This window comes from Python bivittatus, unplaced genomic scaffold, assembly GCF_059951505.1.
Source record: "Python bivittatus isolate LINGU-HERP-01145 unplaced genomic scaffold, Pbiv_v1 ctg000350_np1212, whole genome shotgun sequence".
In the NCBI taxonomy this organism is placed as follows: domain Eukaryota; kingdom Metazoa; phylum Chordata; class Lepidosauria; order Squamata; family Pythonidae; genus Python; species Python bivittatus.
In genome coordinates this window covers 2,900,097-2,916,619 of record NW_028277074.1, presented here as the reverse complement: position 1 = coordinate 2,916,619, position 16,523 = coordinate 2,900,097, and the positions used below count along the sequence as shown (strand labels likewise).

The 16,523-nt window shown below is 37.4% G+C and overlaps 1 protein-coding gene across 1 annotated transcript in view; it reads left to right on the top strand.

The window, feature by feature from the left end:
- The window catches only part of LOC148215107 (uncharacterized), a 137,551-nt gene that overhangs the window by 51,715 nt on the left and 69,313 nt on the right, over positions 1 to 16,523 (top strand). The gene's annotated exons all lie outside the window — the stretch shown is intronic.

Here is a 16,523-nt window from a genome sequence, read left to right as displayed (position 1 = left end):
GTGATAGCACTGTTCACAAAGAAAAGAAATTGTTTGATATAAAGGACATTGAATAATTTATGCAATATTTAATAATGCAGTAAACCAGGGAGAGTTCAGCAAGACAGGCATAGCACTCTAAATTATTTGCTAGCCTTGCTTTTCCAAATAAAACTACCCCACACTTAAATGCTATTAGAACAAACAATAAACTCAGGCAAAAATACCATCTAATTTGCAAATGAAATGAAACCACTACAGGTAAATCAAAGCTGAAGAGTGAAAACAGCATCATTTATTCATTTATGGTGATACATATATACATATATTAGGAATCATGTAAAACTCAGAGGATGGAAACCTGCATTAAAGAAAAGGATAACTCTTGATCTCTTTTCTAGGGCTTTTGTCTGATTCTTAAAACCATTCCAGATGCATGGTAGAAACACAGCCAAAGATATGATTTACAAATTGTCTTGGGAGCAATTACATGTTTAGAAGAATAAAGGGCATCCCAGCATATGTAATGCTTTCCAAATATGCTACCTTATGACTCTTCATTTTTTAAATTGTCTTTAATATGTCCATTGGAATGTTGTTTAGCAATAATATCCCAAAGCATAATGTGTTCTATTTTATCGTGGCTGATATTTTTTTTCTGCCTCTACAATTTACACCTTTGCAATTTACACCTTTACTGTTAAAACACAGGGGAATGGACATCCAGCTTTTTCAGTATTTCTGTTTGCTTTTTTTTTTTTTTAAGAAAGGAATAAATTTCTGCATTTTCTATTTAATATATTAGCTTACTGGAATGTTATGTTCATTGATTTGATATATATACATCTAAAATTATTTAACAAGTCAAAATTCTGAAAGGCATCAGTTTAAATCTGCATGTCAGCACACACAGAGATGTGTATGGATTGCTTTTTTAAAAGATCAGAGCATTTCATCATTTTCAATTAAATCATTGTTCTCAGTTTCTGCAGAATTATGCCTCTCCAAACTGGAGGATTTAGTGGAGAAAATCTATCTATGTGGTTGCTAAGAGTTGACAACAGCTTGATGGCAGATAATCAAAAACTGGAAGGTTATAAACAATCCAACTTGTCTCTCTCTATATGTACTTTTGTGTGTGTGTGTGCACGCGCATGTGTACCTTTGAGTCAGTGTGGACTCCTGGTGTCTGCCTAGACTTTTCCTTGCAGTTTTTTGGAGGTGGTTTGCCATTGCCTCCTTTCTAGGGCTGAGAGAGAGTGACTGGCCCAAGATCACCCAGCTGGCTTTGTGCCTAAGACGGGACTAGAACTCACGGTCTCCCAGTTTCTAGCCTGATGCCTTAACCACTGCACCAAACTGCATCTCATAATGTTCTTTAGTGTTATACAACCCTTCCTGAATAACATTGAATCAAATTGGACTATTTTCCTTGGAAATATTGTATATCTAAATACAGTGGTACCTCGGTTCACGAACTTAATTCGTTCCGCAACTCTGGTCACAAACCAAATTGGTCGTGAACCGAATCAAATGTTCCCATAAGGTTCAATGTAATTACGGTTAATCCGTTCTGAACCATGTTTTTTTTTTTTAAACCGCAAAAATATGACACAAAGTACAGTACAAAGAGAGAGAAAGCTAACCTTGCTCGACGCGACTTCTGGCGTGGAGGACAGGAAGGCGGGTGGGGAGGCAGTTACTGCTTGGAGGGAGAGTCCCCCTCCCTACAGGAAGCCGCGATCACGTGTCACGGGAGGGAAAATGGCCACGGATCCTGTTCGTAACCCGTTCCGGCGTTTGCAAACGGAGGCAAAATTTTGCGAACAGAGCTGTTCATGAACCGAATTGTTTGTGAACAGAAGCGTTCGTGAACCGAGGTACCACTGTACTAGTGGATTAAAATGATTTTAACATTTCCTGAAAAATTTGATAGGTTGCACTGCTGAAATTAGAGTGAAGTTTAAAGAGGTAGGATTGCTTTTTAAACAATAGATCTGGATTCCACCCTTAATCTAAGTATGCATGGATGGGCTTATTCTTTCAACCAACTGTATGCAAGATTCCAGTCCTCAGTGAGTATAAAACATATACGTAACACAACTTAACTAATGAGAAAACATCTCTGTAAAGACAACAAACAAGCTATTTTAATTTTTGGAGTTGAACAACTATTATATGTTTTTTAAAGAAATAGCTGAAGATCGACCTTTTCTACTTAGAATAATGTTGAATTTGGGCTCTGCTATCATCCTGTTCTTCCTAGCCTCACCTCCTGAATGTCCAAATGATGACTTTAATAACTGCAAAGGGATAAATTGCTACCACATGAAGATGATAATTTGCTCATCTGTACCAGGTGTCAGTGCTAACATGCAGACATTAAAAGAAATACCGGCAATATATTTGGGATGAGGTAATGGTGCTGTTTCACTTCTAGTTCAATGTATGATAGTATTTCCCATGAGTAATGCAAGGAAAGAGAGTGTGTGCTAAAGATCCTACATTCTCCAATATCCAGATGATGGTGGGAAAGCACCTGTTTGAATCCCAGAAAACTGCTACCACTGGGGGTCAACAATACTGGGTTGATCAACCAATGGCTTCACTCACTAAAAAGCAGATTACTGTGTTCCTGGTGTAAATTCATCCTTGTAATACTATCAAGATTTTATAGTACTTAAAATATCTGATAAATCTATTGGACCAAACAGAAAAAGTAAGACCAAGTAAGGTAGGGTTCCTGTCATACAAAATATTGTTTCTACTTTAAATGGTTGAGTATCAGACTCATCCCCATTCTGCATCACAATATGACTCATTCTACTACAGTGCCAAATATGGTTGTAGGCATCCCTAATTTTTCTATGATCAGCAACGTTAAAAGATTTTTCTTGTTAATTAATGATATACTTCTGTAAAGAGTCTTATGCAAATTCTGTTAAGACTTGAACTAGCCAGCACTTGTCATGTAGTTAATGTATTGAAGAACACTGCCCTTCTGATAGATTTATCGATTTAATTAATTAACTAGGTTTTCATTGCCTCAGCAGCCAGCCTTTAAGCTCCTCCTACTTCCATGTTGCAAAATTCTGCTACAGTATAGATATTAGTTCTATGGAGTAAGTTCATTAGCTTACAGACATATCAGAAGTTTATTACTGTTTCTGTTTGCTTGTTTCCATTATACTAATGAATGAGATATTTAATGTTTAGTAGAATGCTTTATGAGCAATACTAATAATGCAAATAAAATGTTTGTTACTAATAAGCCAAGGACTTACTTGGAAGTTTCCTGAATTTTAATCACATATTTTACAAATCAGTATACATAAATATGTCAGTAAACATGTAGGTATTCAAGGATTACTAAGAAAAAAAATGCTGTTCAAAATGTTGTACATATTTTGTATAACCTGAGGGATCAATTCTTGGGCTATTGAATAATTACATCTTTTTAATTTTTTTTTATAAAATATACATGCTGCAGCCTTAATATTTTCAGAAACAGGAAATAATACCAGCTTACAGTATTTAGGTGCAATGTTATACACAAACCAAAACTCATTGTATTGGAAAAAAAAACTAGGTATACAGTACTGTGCAAAAGTTTTAGGCAGGTGTGAAAAAATGCTGTAAAGTAAGAATGCTTTCAAAAATATATATTGTAATTGTTTATGTTTATCAAGTTACAAAATGCAAAGTGAGTGAACAGAAGAGAAATCCAAATCAAATCAATATTTGGTGTGACCACCCTTTGCCTTCAAAATAGCATCTATTCTTCTAGGTACACTTGCACACAGTTTTTGAAGGAACGTGGCAGGTAGGTTGTTCCAAACATCTTGGAGAACTAACCACAGATCTCCTGTGGATGTAGGCTGCCTCAAATCCTTCTGTCTCTTTGTGTAATGCCAGACAGACTCGATGATGTTGAGATCAAGGGGACCAAACCATCACTTCCAGGACTCCTTGTTCTTCTTGACACTGAAAATAGTTCTTAATGACATTGGCTGTATGTTTGGGGTCGTCCTGCTGCAGAATCAATTTGGGGCCAATCACATGCCTCCCTGATGGTATAGCATGAAGGAGAAGTATCTGCCTGTATTTCTCAGCATTGAAGACACCATTGATCCTGACCAAATCTCCAACTCCATTTGCAAAAATGCAGCCCCAAATTTGCAAGGAACCTCCACCATGCTTCCCTGTTGCCTACAGACACTCATTATTGTACCACTCTCCAGCCCTTTGGCGAACAAACTGCCTCCTGCTACAGCCAAAGATTTCACATTTTGACTCATCAGTCCAGAGCACCTGCTGCCATTTTTCTGCACCCCAGTTCCTATGTTTTTGTGCACTGTTGAGTCACTTAGCCTTGTTTCCACATCAGAGGTATGGCTTTTTGGCCACACTTCTTCCATGAAAACCACTTCTGGCCAGACTTCTCTGGACAGTAGATGGGTGTACCTGGGTCCCACTGGTTTCTGACAGTTCTGTGCTGATGGCACTGCTGGATGTCTTCCAATGTCGAAGGGAAGTAAGCATGATGTGTCTTTCATCTGCTGCATTAAGTTTCCTTGGCCGACCACTGCATCTGCAGTCCTCAATGTTGCCCATTTCTTTGTGCTTCTTCAACCCCAGTCTGCTTTCAGATGTTTGCCTGGGAGAAACCTTGCTATTGCAGTATAACTACCTTGTGTCTTGTTGCTGTGCTCAGTCTTGCCATGGGGTATGACCTGTGACATGACACTGTCTTCCACAACCTCACCTTAGTAGCAGAGTTTGGCTGTTCCTCATCCAGTTTTAAGCCTCCTACACAGCTGTTTCTGTTTCAGTTAATTACTGTGTTTCAACCTACATATGAAATTGATGATCATTAGCACCTACTTGGTATAATTGGGTAATCATACACCTGACTCTAATCCTACAAGATCCCTGACTTTGTGCAAGTGTACAAAGTGTGCAAGTGTAAGAATAGATGCTGGTTTGAAGCCAAAGGGTAGTCACACCAAATATTGCTTTGATTTAGATTGCTCTTCTGTTCTCTCACTTTGCATTTTGTAAATTGATAAACATAAACAGTTACAATATATATTTTTGAAAGCATTCTTACTTTATAACATTTTTTCACACCTGGCTAAAACTTTTGCATAGTACAGTATGTAATACTAAAATTTGGTGGCATAATTTAAATTCATCAGATTTTTTCCCCTGGAAATATATTTACATTGTAGAGTATGGAGTATTCCATGGTGTTCCAGAAAGTTTTACTGCAGCATGGGTATCATAAACCATCTATTTTTCTTTATACACAGATGTGCATTTCAGCCCTACTACCTCATCTCCCTTTATCATTTCACTATTCTTTCCTCCTTACCCTCAATATCTTTTTTGGTGTGGCTGCTGCATCATATCCATTTGATCCAAGGAAAGCAAGCCTTGGCTTTCAAATTTTATCAAATTGTACCTCCTATAATCCTTCAGCATGAACTATGATAATTGGGGTTGAAGAATTGGAATTCAGAAATACCTGGGCTAGAATACATGTTGCCTTTACTTCTGAGCTATGTCGTCTTTGACCCTGTTCCAGACCAACTAGTGAATATTGCTAGTTTCACTATTAGCTACCTACAGATATGCCATCAACCTATTACAGTGCACTGCTTCCCTAAAATGTTCAAATATTCTCTTTCCTCTCCTTCATTTTCTAGTGTTTACTCAGTCTCCTTCTTTTTCTCTTTCTATCTCTAAGCAGCATGAGAACTGTATCAGTTGTCTGTAGAACCCTATATAGTATAAAGTACGATGTACAGTAAGGTTAAAATATAACCCTTGGGTTTTTTGTTTTTGTTTTTAAAGCAAGCTTAAAAAAAAGAATAAGGAAAGGATGAAGTTCAGACAAACAATGGTAAAAGGAAAGATAAACATACATAAACCTTTTTTAAACAAAAAAGTAAGTTCCCCATTGCAGACAAGTCTTATGTGTGAGATGGTTGAAGATCACTGTCCCTGAGAGCTGCTGTCCCAGATGGCCAATATTTTCCTAAATAACCACAAGGAAAAATGCCTATTCTCATACAAAACCTTTTTTTCTGGTGTGAAAATTATGTTTGGATACAAATCAATTCAGTTTTTCCACTAGTAATTAAAAACAGAAAACTGTGAATTTAAAAGCAAAAGCAGTAACAAAAATCCTGTCATTCTAGCTTTCATCCCTTTCCATCCACTATCACACGTTCAAATGTCCAGACCTTACAGAATCTGTATGTATTGCATAAAGCCAGTCACTTGGATTTTATGTAGAGCAGCAGTCGGTTTAACGAGCAAGTCAAAGCATGCTGAGGACCTCTTCCATTTGCAATCACTGCAGGAGGAGGAAGGGTAAATGGAGCAGACGCCTAGTGAGGCGTTGCTAATCTGAAAGGACAGTTCAGGCTTGTCATAGACCTATTGCTGATAATAAAATCTGAATCTAACCACTGACTGGAATCCACTGGAGACTCACAGCTTCTTTAATATTTAAAGCTGTGGAAGGACTTGACATGGAGGTGGATTAAATAGCACTCGTTTGCGTGCAAATTCTTACTTAGGCAAGTTGCAGCAGCCCGGTCTGTGTGCATGTACTTTCAGGCAGACACCTCTGGAAAGGCAACTAATTATGACATTCCATTAGTCCAGCCTCACTGTCACAGTTGGCCCTGAGTAGTCATGGCTGATTTATTTCAATTAGTCTTCCCAGGCTCAAAGAGTAATAACAAATGTATGTTTTGGCTGCAAGAAAGTGGTTGCAATCACGATACCACCAAAACATCCAAAGCGAAAGGAGGGTTGCCTGTTAACATGCAGACTGCTCAGTTCCCAGGGTGGAGCATCAAGCTTAATTCAGCTCAAGTGACTGCTTAGAGGCCTCTGTTGTTCACCAGCCATATAAAGTGCTTTAACTGGCCCTGGAAGTGGAGTAGGTGGGGAGGAATGAAAGCCTCTGTTTTTTTGCTTTTTCACAGAAGCTGCCTTCTGTGGGCAGCTGGAGAGCGAGGGAACATGTCTGCTTTAATAAAATATTTTCATATGAAGGAAACATTTAAGGAATTGATGCCAAAACACATAAGACAATAACAACAACAACAACAGCTTAGCTTTACTTGGAACAGCTTACATCCTGCAACAATACCTTTAACACCATCAAACAACAGCATCTGCCTATCCCAGGTCCTTGGGAAGGACTCGATAGGTGGATAAAAATGCCAAATCCAGTCTAAACACTGTGCAACCAACCATAATAACAATATTAACAAAATAACCATCAGTCAATTGCAAAAGGCAGCTTTACTTGGAACAGCTTACATCCTGAGACAATACCTTTAACACCTTCAAACAACAACATCTGCCTATCCTAGGTCCTTTGGAAGGACTTGATAGGTAGACAAAAATGCCAAATCCAGTCTATGCATCTGGCTGACTGTGCAACCAACCATAATAATAACAATCCCCCAGCGAGGCACTGCCTTGGCATGGTTGTGGGGCTTGCGTGCTCCAAGGAAAGATGAGAGCTATGCCAGATGCTCAACCACACTGGACAGGTCTCATCAGATGAGCCAGACGAAGACCATAAACAATATAGTGAGATGTAATTTACAGAATCCTATACCAAGTACCTTGGATTGCTTGTTGCCCGAGTCAATAAGGACTGTGCTAGGTGTTCTAGTTGTGACAAATAGGCTACAGGACTCAAGACTGTTGACTGAGCAACCATAAAAAAGGGCGAGCGCCGAAGAATTGATGCCTTTGAACTGTGGTGCTGGAGAAGACTCTTGAGAGTCCCCTGGACTGCTAGGAGGTCAAACCAGTCAATCTTAAAGGAAATCAACCCTGATTGCTCATTGGAAGGATCGATAATGAAGCTCAAGCTCAGATATTTTGGTCACCTAATGCGAAGAGAGATCTCTTTGGAGAAGACCCTGATGCTGGGAAAGATTGAAGGCAAAAGGAGAAGAGGACGGCAGAGGATGAGATGGTTAGATAGCATCACTGAAGCAATGAGCATGAAACTGAGCAAACTCAGGGAGGCAGTGAAGGACAGGAAGGCCTGGCGCAATATGGTTCATGGGGTCACGAAGAGTCGGACACGACTTAACGACTAAACAACAACAACAAAATATATGAAGACTGAAAACAAAGAAATAATGATCTGTTATTACAAATCAAGTCTAATGAGAAGAGGATATCTGAAAAAAAAAATGCACCAGTTCTGGAAAGAACAACATCCAGAATCAGAAATAACAGAACAGAGGCTAGCAGATCTATGTCGATTTATAACATGAAATAAAGTATTCACAGAAGTAGAACTGAAAGAACTGCAAAGGTCTACCCAGGGCAAAGAAATCCAAGCCTTGCCAGAAGTAGCTCAGACTGTAGAGGCAAACTAGGGGGAGTCAGCAGTAGAGGAAGCCAGCATAGCTATTGAAGTATTTTCATTCCCAAACCAGGCACCCTTTCTTCTGCCTTCTCCTCAGAAATAACAAAGCCCTCATTTTTTCATTAGAGGGTTTTGTTCAAGAGGAATTGAAATAAAGAATAACTGAATATTATTCAGTTGAGTGAATTCTCCTATGGAAGTATTACTTTTTGTGTCATTTCAACTATTTACAGCTAAATACAACAAAATCCTTTATAGATAAAAGTCACTGTCACAGTCTTCGAATATGTTGCAAGGACATTATCATTGCATCACTTTTAATAATAACACCCATAAAATCTCCTTCCAATCAAGCTTAACTCCTATGACTTTATGGTCCATGTTATTTTCCTGGAAATGGCACAGAAGTGGTTTGACAATGTCTTCTTCTAAATGTTTTCTCAGCTACAATTACAGTCCTCTATTTCCATATTGCATTTAAAGTAGGATCTTAGGAAACTGTCTTGTGCTGGATCCATCCATCATTGGCATTGATTGCTCACAGTTCTCCATGGTTTCTGCAAAGAGTTCTTCCAATCCTGCTTTGAGATTCTTGCAAATTAACTTTGTATTTCTCAAATGAAAAAGCATTTGTTTTACTATTTTCATTTCTCTCCTTATTATGTTTCACTTTCACCTTAATCTGTGATTTTTTTTTTTTTACAAGTTGCAGAAAAGTTCTATTTAAATACTTATTGGAATGTTTATTACTGAATGTCTTTTCATCTCAAAAATAGTCATTTCTAAACATATTGGAACTGCAACTGCACATTTCAAACTGCATGCAGATACGCAGTTTGAGCCAAGAACAGATAAACTTCAGAGAAATTTTAAAATCCAAGAGATCATTGTGTTTGTTATCTTATCATGAATGCAGGAGCCGGGGATCTGGTCAGTTTGAATCACTTTAAAAAATCAAATTCTAGCATCACTAATTTTATCCCCACCACTCTCCTCAAAACTGTATTCATTCACAGCTGATTCACATGGAAACTTTTAAAAAATCATAAGATCATAATGCCTGCTAACATATTATTCTAGATCTCATTTAATAATTTCATGTTTCCTACATTGTTTGCCATTCTCCATTCTTTTAGTAGCCTAAATTAGACACTTATATGAACTTGGAGATGTACAATTATCCTGAAATGTATCTGGTTCACTAACATTTGTCAGTATCTATTAAATGTTTAACTTGTTAGCTCACTTTCACTATTCCACTGCATGCGTTTACTGTTTTCTGTCCATCTGAATTCATTAACTTTCCATTCTTTGGTAAAACAAACTGCCATTGATAACCACATTTTCTTCTAGGCAGCACCTGTCTCCCATGATTTACCTGCATGCCATCATCAGCTTAACAATATATCTTCCTAAATTTCAGTTTTATATATAATTTCTCCCTGCCAATTAAAAATTGCCAGAGATCACCTTCACAGGAGTATACAAACTGAAGTACAAGATATATTGATAATCACAGATCTCTAAATACAGTAAAATTTAAATCATTTTCTTCTATAGCATGAATAAACAGGTAACCCTCTTAACCCTAAAAAGAATCACTTTCCATGAACAGTTTTTGACAGTTCCAGCTCATGACAGCAATCTTGATTAAAACAATCCTTTATAATTAAATCGTTTTATATATTATCTTCTGCATAATTGTTTAAAGAACGACAAAATTGCACCAAAAGAAAGACAAAATTCACCAATCAACAGTTCCAAGTAAGGAGCAAGTCTGTATTTTATTGTGGGCTTTATTTTTTGATGGCTATGCCCAAACTTTTGTTAGCCTTCTATAACCTCACATCTCAGGCTAGCTCCATATTTTCAAATCCTGCATGTCTAATGAAAATTAGGCAATAAGACGACTTGTTCAGTACCTATTTTTATACCATGTTTTTCTCCCATCCTTTCTTTGTCTATATACTGAATATTAAGAACAAATGAAAACAGTCTTACCTAAAATGTTTGTTGGGGGGTTGTCATGGTCAATAGGCTATTTATGTATTTCAGTAAGCTTTTGTGAAGAAAATGTGAAACTCAATATGTAGTATCTGAGGTCTACAGTTAGGGAACAATAAAATATGATAATAAATAATCATTAAAAGATTAATATAAATGATAGTTCCCATTTAGTTATTCTTCACAGGTAGAGGAGAAATGCTACTAAGCAACCTATCAATACCCACACACACACATTCTACATATCCTCAGTAGAGTTTTATGATTATTTTACCATATTAAACTAGATTTCTTGCTACTAATAATGCATTCAGATGGTTAGAATGCAATGATGTAATGCTTCAGTTGTGGACAGAGGCAATCAATTCTATTGATCAGCACTACTCATAATGAACTGGCTGTAATGACATAATTAGATGCTTATTGCTTTTTTAAAAATCTGTGCCAAGCACACTAAGTCAAACTATAACTAAATATCCTTCCAGCTCCAGTTTTATAGTATTAGCATTGTGCTACCCTAACACTGCAAACATAATAGATTTTTAACATGTGAAAAATAAAAAAAAGTCAGGAACTCAGTGTGCCTATTGCTAAATTTGTTTAAAAAATAAAATTAAAATCATATGAAAGAGGATAAGGATTAGAGTCATTTATAAAATGAAAATAAATAAAGTGCATGTTATTCCTATCTGAGGCAAATGTAGTAATCTTCAAAAATATGAGATGATGGTTTGTCTATTTGTTTTGCTCTATCTCATTTTCTTCTGTTTTCTACAAAATACATTCAAGAGAGCATGCTGTATGAATATCAGCACAATCAGTGAAACAGGGTTAAGAGCATATTTACATTTAAAGAACAAGATCTTGAAGTACAGAAATAACTGAGTTAAATTCGATCAAATGCAGTAAGAAAACCATTGCTCTGGTTCTCTTGCACTAAATGGCGCATTGCTACCCATCCAACATATTTTCAGTGGTCCAGAAATCTATGTGCTTTCTAGTGGACATGTATACAGTAGGAATAATTTAAGACTGTAGTCAAGGGTATCATTAAGACATATATAGGAAACACAGAGTTTCTTTGTGACCTTTTTGCCCAAAATTTGAATTTGAATTTGAAGGAGAAAATGCTGGAAAATATAATAATTTAATAGGCAATAATAGGAGACTGTTCCAGAGATGAGAGTATGAAGATGAGGTGAGTAGTGAGGGAGCTACTAATCACAGACACAATGCAGTGGATTGCATGGCTTTGAGGTGAGAGGAAGCAAATGGCTTTAAACTATCTAATGAATTAATGCTACAGAAGAGTTATGTTGAAAAATTTTCTTGTTAAACTGCAGCAGAATATTGCCATATGAAGGGTTCTACAAAGAGTAGTGCACCTTGCTGGTGTGAACCATTCAATGTTTTTGATTCACAGCAGGATATCAACTATTACTGGGCTACGTCAGGTCTCAGAATCTCCCTATCCTTAAGCGACCAGAGCCACTTCGATAAGACACTGTATCATCATCAAGTTTAAAACAAATAATTAAGTGTCTGGTTTGCTTTATGCCTATGGAAGGATCAACAGCATGGATAAATTCAGAGGATATACTTCTTTGCCACCATATCTGTGAGATGTCCCACAGACAGGTGTCTATCTCCTTTCTTTAAAATTTTAAATATAGGGTCTACAGAAGTCCTTACCAACTCTCTAATAAAGTTTCCATGTAATACTTAAATAAAAGAAAAGCAATAACATTCTGTTGTGGCCACTGCTTCCCAATAAACTCCTTGAAGCATGAAACCAGTGCCACCTTCCCTGCTGAATAGTATTACCATGATCATTAAGGGAGTTATTTACAAAAAGAAATAAAGCATTCTTTTCAAATGGTAAGATGAAACAATTTAACTAGCTTACATGTCTTGCTATTTTACTTTTGAGTCTTCCCAAGCTAATCATCTCTCAAAGAATATTCATAAATTCTGTCATAGTCACATCCCGCATCATTAAATCAAATATAATACATTATTTTTCCTTTGCTTTCAGCCTTTCTTTTGCCTCTGAGTTCTAGGTGAGTTGGGTTTATTGCATCTCTTTGCTGAAACTCTGCTTTAAACTTCACTACTTCACAGCCAACCTCAACCAATAATTCTGGCTTTTTATAACTTTAGCAGTGACTTCCTTAAAACTGAAGACCTGCTAGCTCTGCCTCAATGCCTTGATTAGAAGCACCAAGGTGGAGCCTGATTGCTTCAGCCAGCCATGACGTTCTGGGAAAAAAAAAAAAAAAGGCTATCTGGGTATACTGACAAGACACTTTTCTCAGAAGCCAGTAAGTATTGTCAATCTACCATATGCCTTAGAAGTGGAGTGGGGGAGGTGCTTCTCTTTGCTGAGGCAGTCAGGAGGGGTCCTTTGATTGAGGAATGGATTGTGAAGATGGCTGAGTTTGCAGAACTGGATAAATTGATTTGTTTGATTAAGGAGGGAACTACAACTACTTTTATAAAAGACTGGAAACCCTTTATGGAATTTTTGCTGAAAATGGATAAAAATGAACTGGTGATTTTGGGATTTATTGATTAAAAAGGTTTGTCTATGGGAAGAAGGGAACCATGATATGCAATATGAGAGGGTAGAGATGGTAATTTCTATGTTTGCAGCTGCTGCAAAGAAAATCAGAAGTCGCTTCTTTAGATATCATTCTTTTCCTTTCCTTCTCCTATCCCCTTAGTCTCCCCCCTCTTACTACCTCTAATACTTACACAAAACCATGGGAAGAGCTTGTCTGTCAGTCTGAGATGGACTCACAGCTACTGCTGGATGAGCAGGTGGAGATTACACTGGGAAGCAGGGGGTGGGTTGCCAGTCTACAGCTGGTGCACCACTTACAGGCCTATCTTGAGCTACCCTGCTGATGGTAACTCATGCTTTCCTCACTACTTGGTTAGACTACTGTAATGTGCTGTATATAGGGCTGCCTTGGAAGATCAACTGCAGTTGATTCAAACTATAGTGGCCTGCTGGCTGGTGGGTGAAAGCCAATCCAGAAGTGAAACACCAGTGCTGTAGGGTCAATGTTGGGTTCTAGTGGGCTTCCTGGTGAAATTCAACGTGCTGGTTTTAACTTCTAAAGAGGTGCTCACATTCAAATCTGGAGCAAACAAATTTACTTAATTGGGAAAGGACAAATAAAGTCCTCAAAGACCTTCTATGCACCTCCCAAATTGTTTTGTTGTGCCATTTTATTCTCTTTTTCTCCTAAATTGACCAGAAGAAAATATAATTTATTTTCTTATAATGAAGATGCTGAAAAGGCATGATCCATACCAGTCTTAACGTCTGTGAATATTATGATTGCTATATCAATAAATGATTATTTACAAAATCATGTTTATATTTTAGAAAAATAATGTCATTAATCAAGAGATGCTATTAATATTTAATAAGCATTGATATTTACCAGGTGGATTATTCTAATGACAAGTTTTAAGCATGCTGTAGCACAAATTTGTATTCATATCAATGTTTCCTAGAATACTAGCTATGAGGGACTTATTCAAGTACAGTTCTTTTATCTTATTAAGTAAGATATTCAAAGCCACTCTCTTGTTAATAATCAAATTACTGAGTTTTTTCAGTAATGAGTTTATACTGTTCATTGCTTTAGTTACCATCCTTACACAGTAAATAAGCATGATGATGCTGCAGTGAAAATTTAGAGACCATTTAGCAAATAAGTAAGATATTCCAAAAGTAAGTATTAAATTTCAACAGGTAACAATCTAAGGCCATTTCCACACAAATGACTTATAGCATCACTTAACCATAATCAAAGTGATGTAAGTCTGTCTGCAATACTATTATTTTGGCACAATAATAGTTGTGTTCTAGATAATCTCTAGAAGAGGTTGCATATAGCTAGTGTAAAAATGACCTAAGAAGAGTCCTACTGGATCAGACTATGGATTCATTTAATTTGACATCTGGTTTCCTACAGTGGTCTGTAAGATACCACCTGATAATCTTTAAGCAAACCTTTGAGGGCACATATGCTCTTCCACTATTGCTTTCTAGTAGCTAATTGGTAATATCCTGCTTTTTAATATAGAGATTCTGTTTAGCTGTTATGGATTTAATCATACTCATTTTTAATCATAACTATGGCAATGCACTTCCTGTCAACCCAACAGTTCGAAAACTTACGTGAGTAGATAAATGGGGACTCTCACTCCGGTGGGAGGAAAAATGCTGGCGCGGTGCCTTGCAAAAAAAGGAGTGGGGAGTAGTTGCCGGTAAGCGCGAAAAACCGCGTGCGCCCGAAAAGGGCGCTAAGCAACGGAAACCCCACCTCCTGCGCTCGCCAGCTGGGCTCTGCCCTAGGAAGGAGGCTCTGGCAAACCACTTCCGAAAACAGTTGCCTTGAAAACTGCAAAGGACTTGTCCAAAAGCAGTCACTGCAGGGTCAGCCATGACTGAGCGCAGACAAAAAAAAAAAAAAAAAATGGCAATGCACTAATCCAGATGATATAAGGAATCTCTTCACATGCACAGGTCCAGAATACTAGCCATCCAATGCGGGGGAGGGGAGTCAGTCCTGCAGCCACTTCCGTGTGGAGTGCCACAGAGATCCATCCTATCTCCCTGTTGTTAAACATTTATGTGAAGCTGTAGGGAATGGTCACACCAAGTTTCCAAGTGATATATCATCAGTATGTTAAAAATAATTATATATTGCCACTCCAGAACCAGCTGGAGATACTATGGAAGTCTTGCCTCAGTGCCTGGAGGCTGTTGGACTCTGAATGTAGAAAACAGGCTAAAGTTGACAATAGCAAGTTGAAGTTGCTATTTGTCCATTGCCGTTCTCTGTCCTCTCTGGTGGTGTAGCTGCCCCTGCTGCAGCAAATTTATGACTTGTGGGTTCTCCTGGACACATGGCTACTACTGGATGGGCAGGTGGGGGCCATGGGGAGGAAACCCTTTGTCAGCTCTGGCTGGTAGTCTAGTTGTTGCTGCAACTGGAGCAGAACTTTTATGCAGTTACTCATGTCCTCAGCTCCATGTCTGGACAACCGTAATGTGCCCTTCACAGGACTGCTTCTGAAGACCACTCAGAAACTGCAATTGATCCAGAAACAAAGTTATTTTAGAGGCCTTTGGGGAGAATTATGACATTGTCAGTATTTATTTTAATTTTATTTTATTTTACCATGGACATTATACTGTTTTATTTTATAATTGTCATGAACAGACAAGAGTTGTGAAATGCCATGGTATGTTAATTAACTTTTTGGCACAGGGTTTATTTATTTTTAAAATACCTACTTGTAAGATACCTCATTCTATGTACAAGGGTTTAATAACTTATATGAAAGGAAGTCTCTGTGACTGGAACTAGCTAGTTGTACAGGTCTTCCTGAGATCTTAAAATTATTTTGGAATTAATACAGTGGGACTACTTACAAATATCCTGAAATCTTAGTGGTAGACAACCTGATGCCTTCTACATATTTTCAGCTATAACCGACACAAACTTTTGCCATTGACTAGGCTACTTATAGCAAATGGGATAGGTTCTAAATATCTAGAAGCTTGTGTTTCCTGTCTCTAACCTAAAAGCTAATTTTTTTAAAAAAAACATAGAAATGTGCTTTCCGCATCTGACTTTTGATCAGTCTTGAATCTAAGAAAAGGTAATTCAAAAGTCAACTTATGGAATTTACTACTCCACAATATTGTGGTTATCATGAGTAGGCATTGAGCTATAGTAGATAATGGATTCTCCTAATTCCAGAATTCTGCTAATTCCAGAAAACAGCCAGATCTTGAGACCAAAAAAAGAATATTACTACCATTATGCTCTGTTTCTACATTTCCAAGATAGGGGAATAGCTTCTAGCTAATCACTTTTCCTAATCCAATATTACACTTTAGTTTGCTTCTTCAGGGTTATTCTTTGCTTTTTTTTTTTAATTTAATGCATATTTTTTAAAGAATACATGGGGAAAGCATTAGATTAAATCACAACATACATGAGAATTCTAAAGAGAAAAGCCTCTTTGGACAAGATGGTATACCTTTCACTCATTGATTGATTATGTGCCATCAAGTCATTGTTAACTCATAGTGACCACA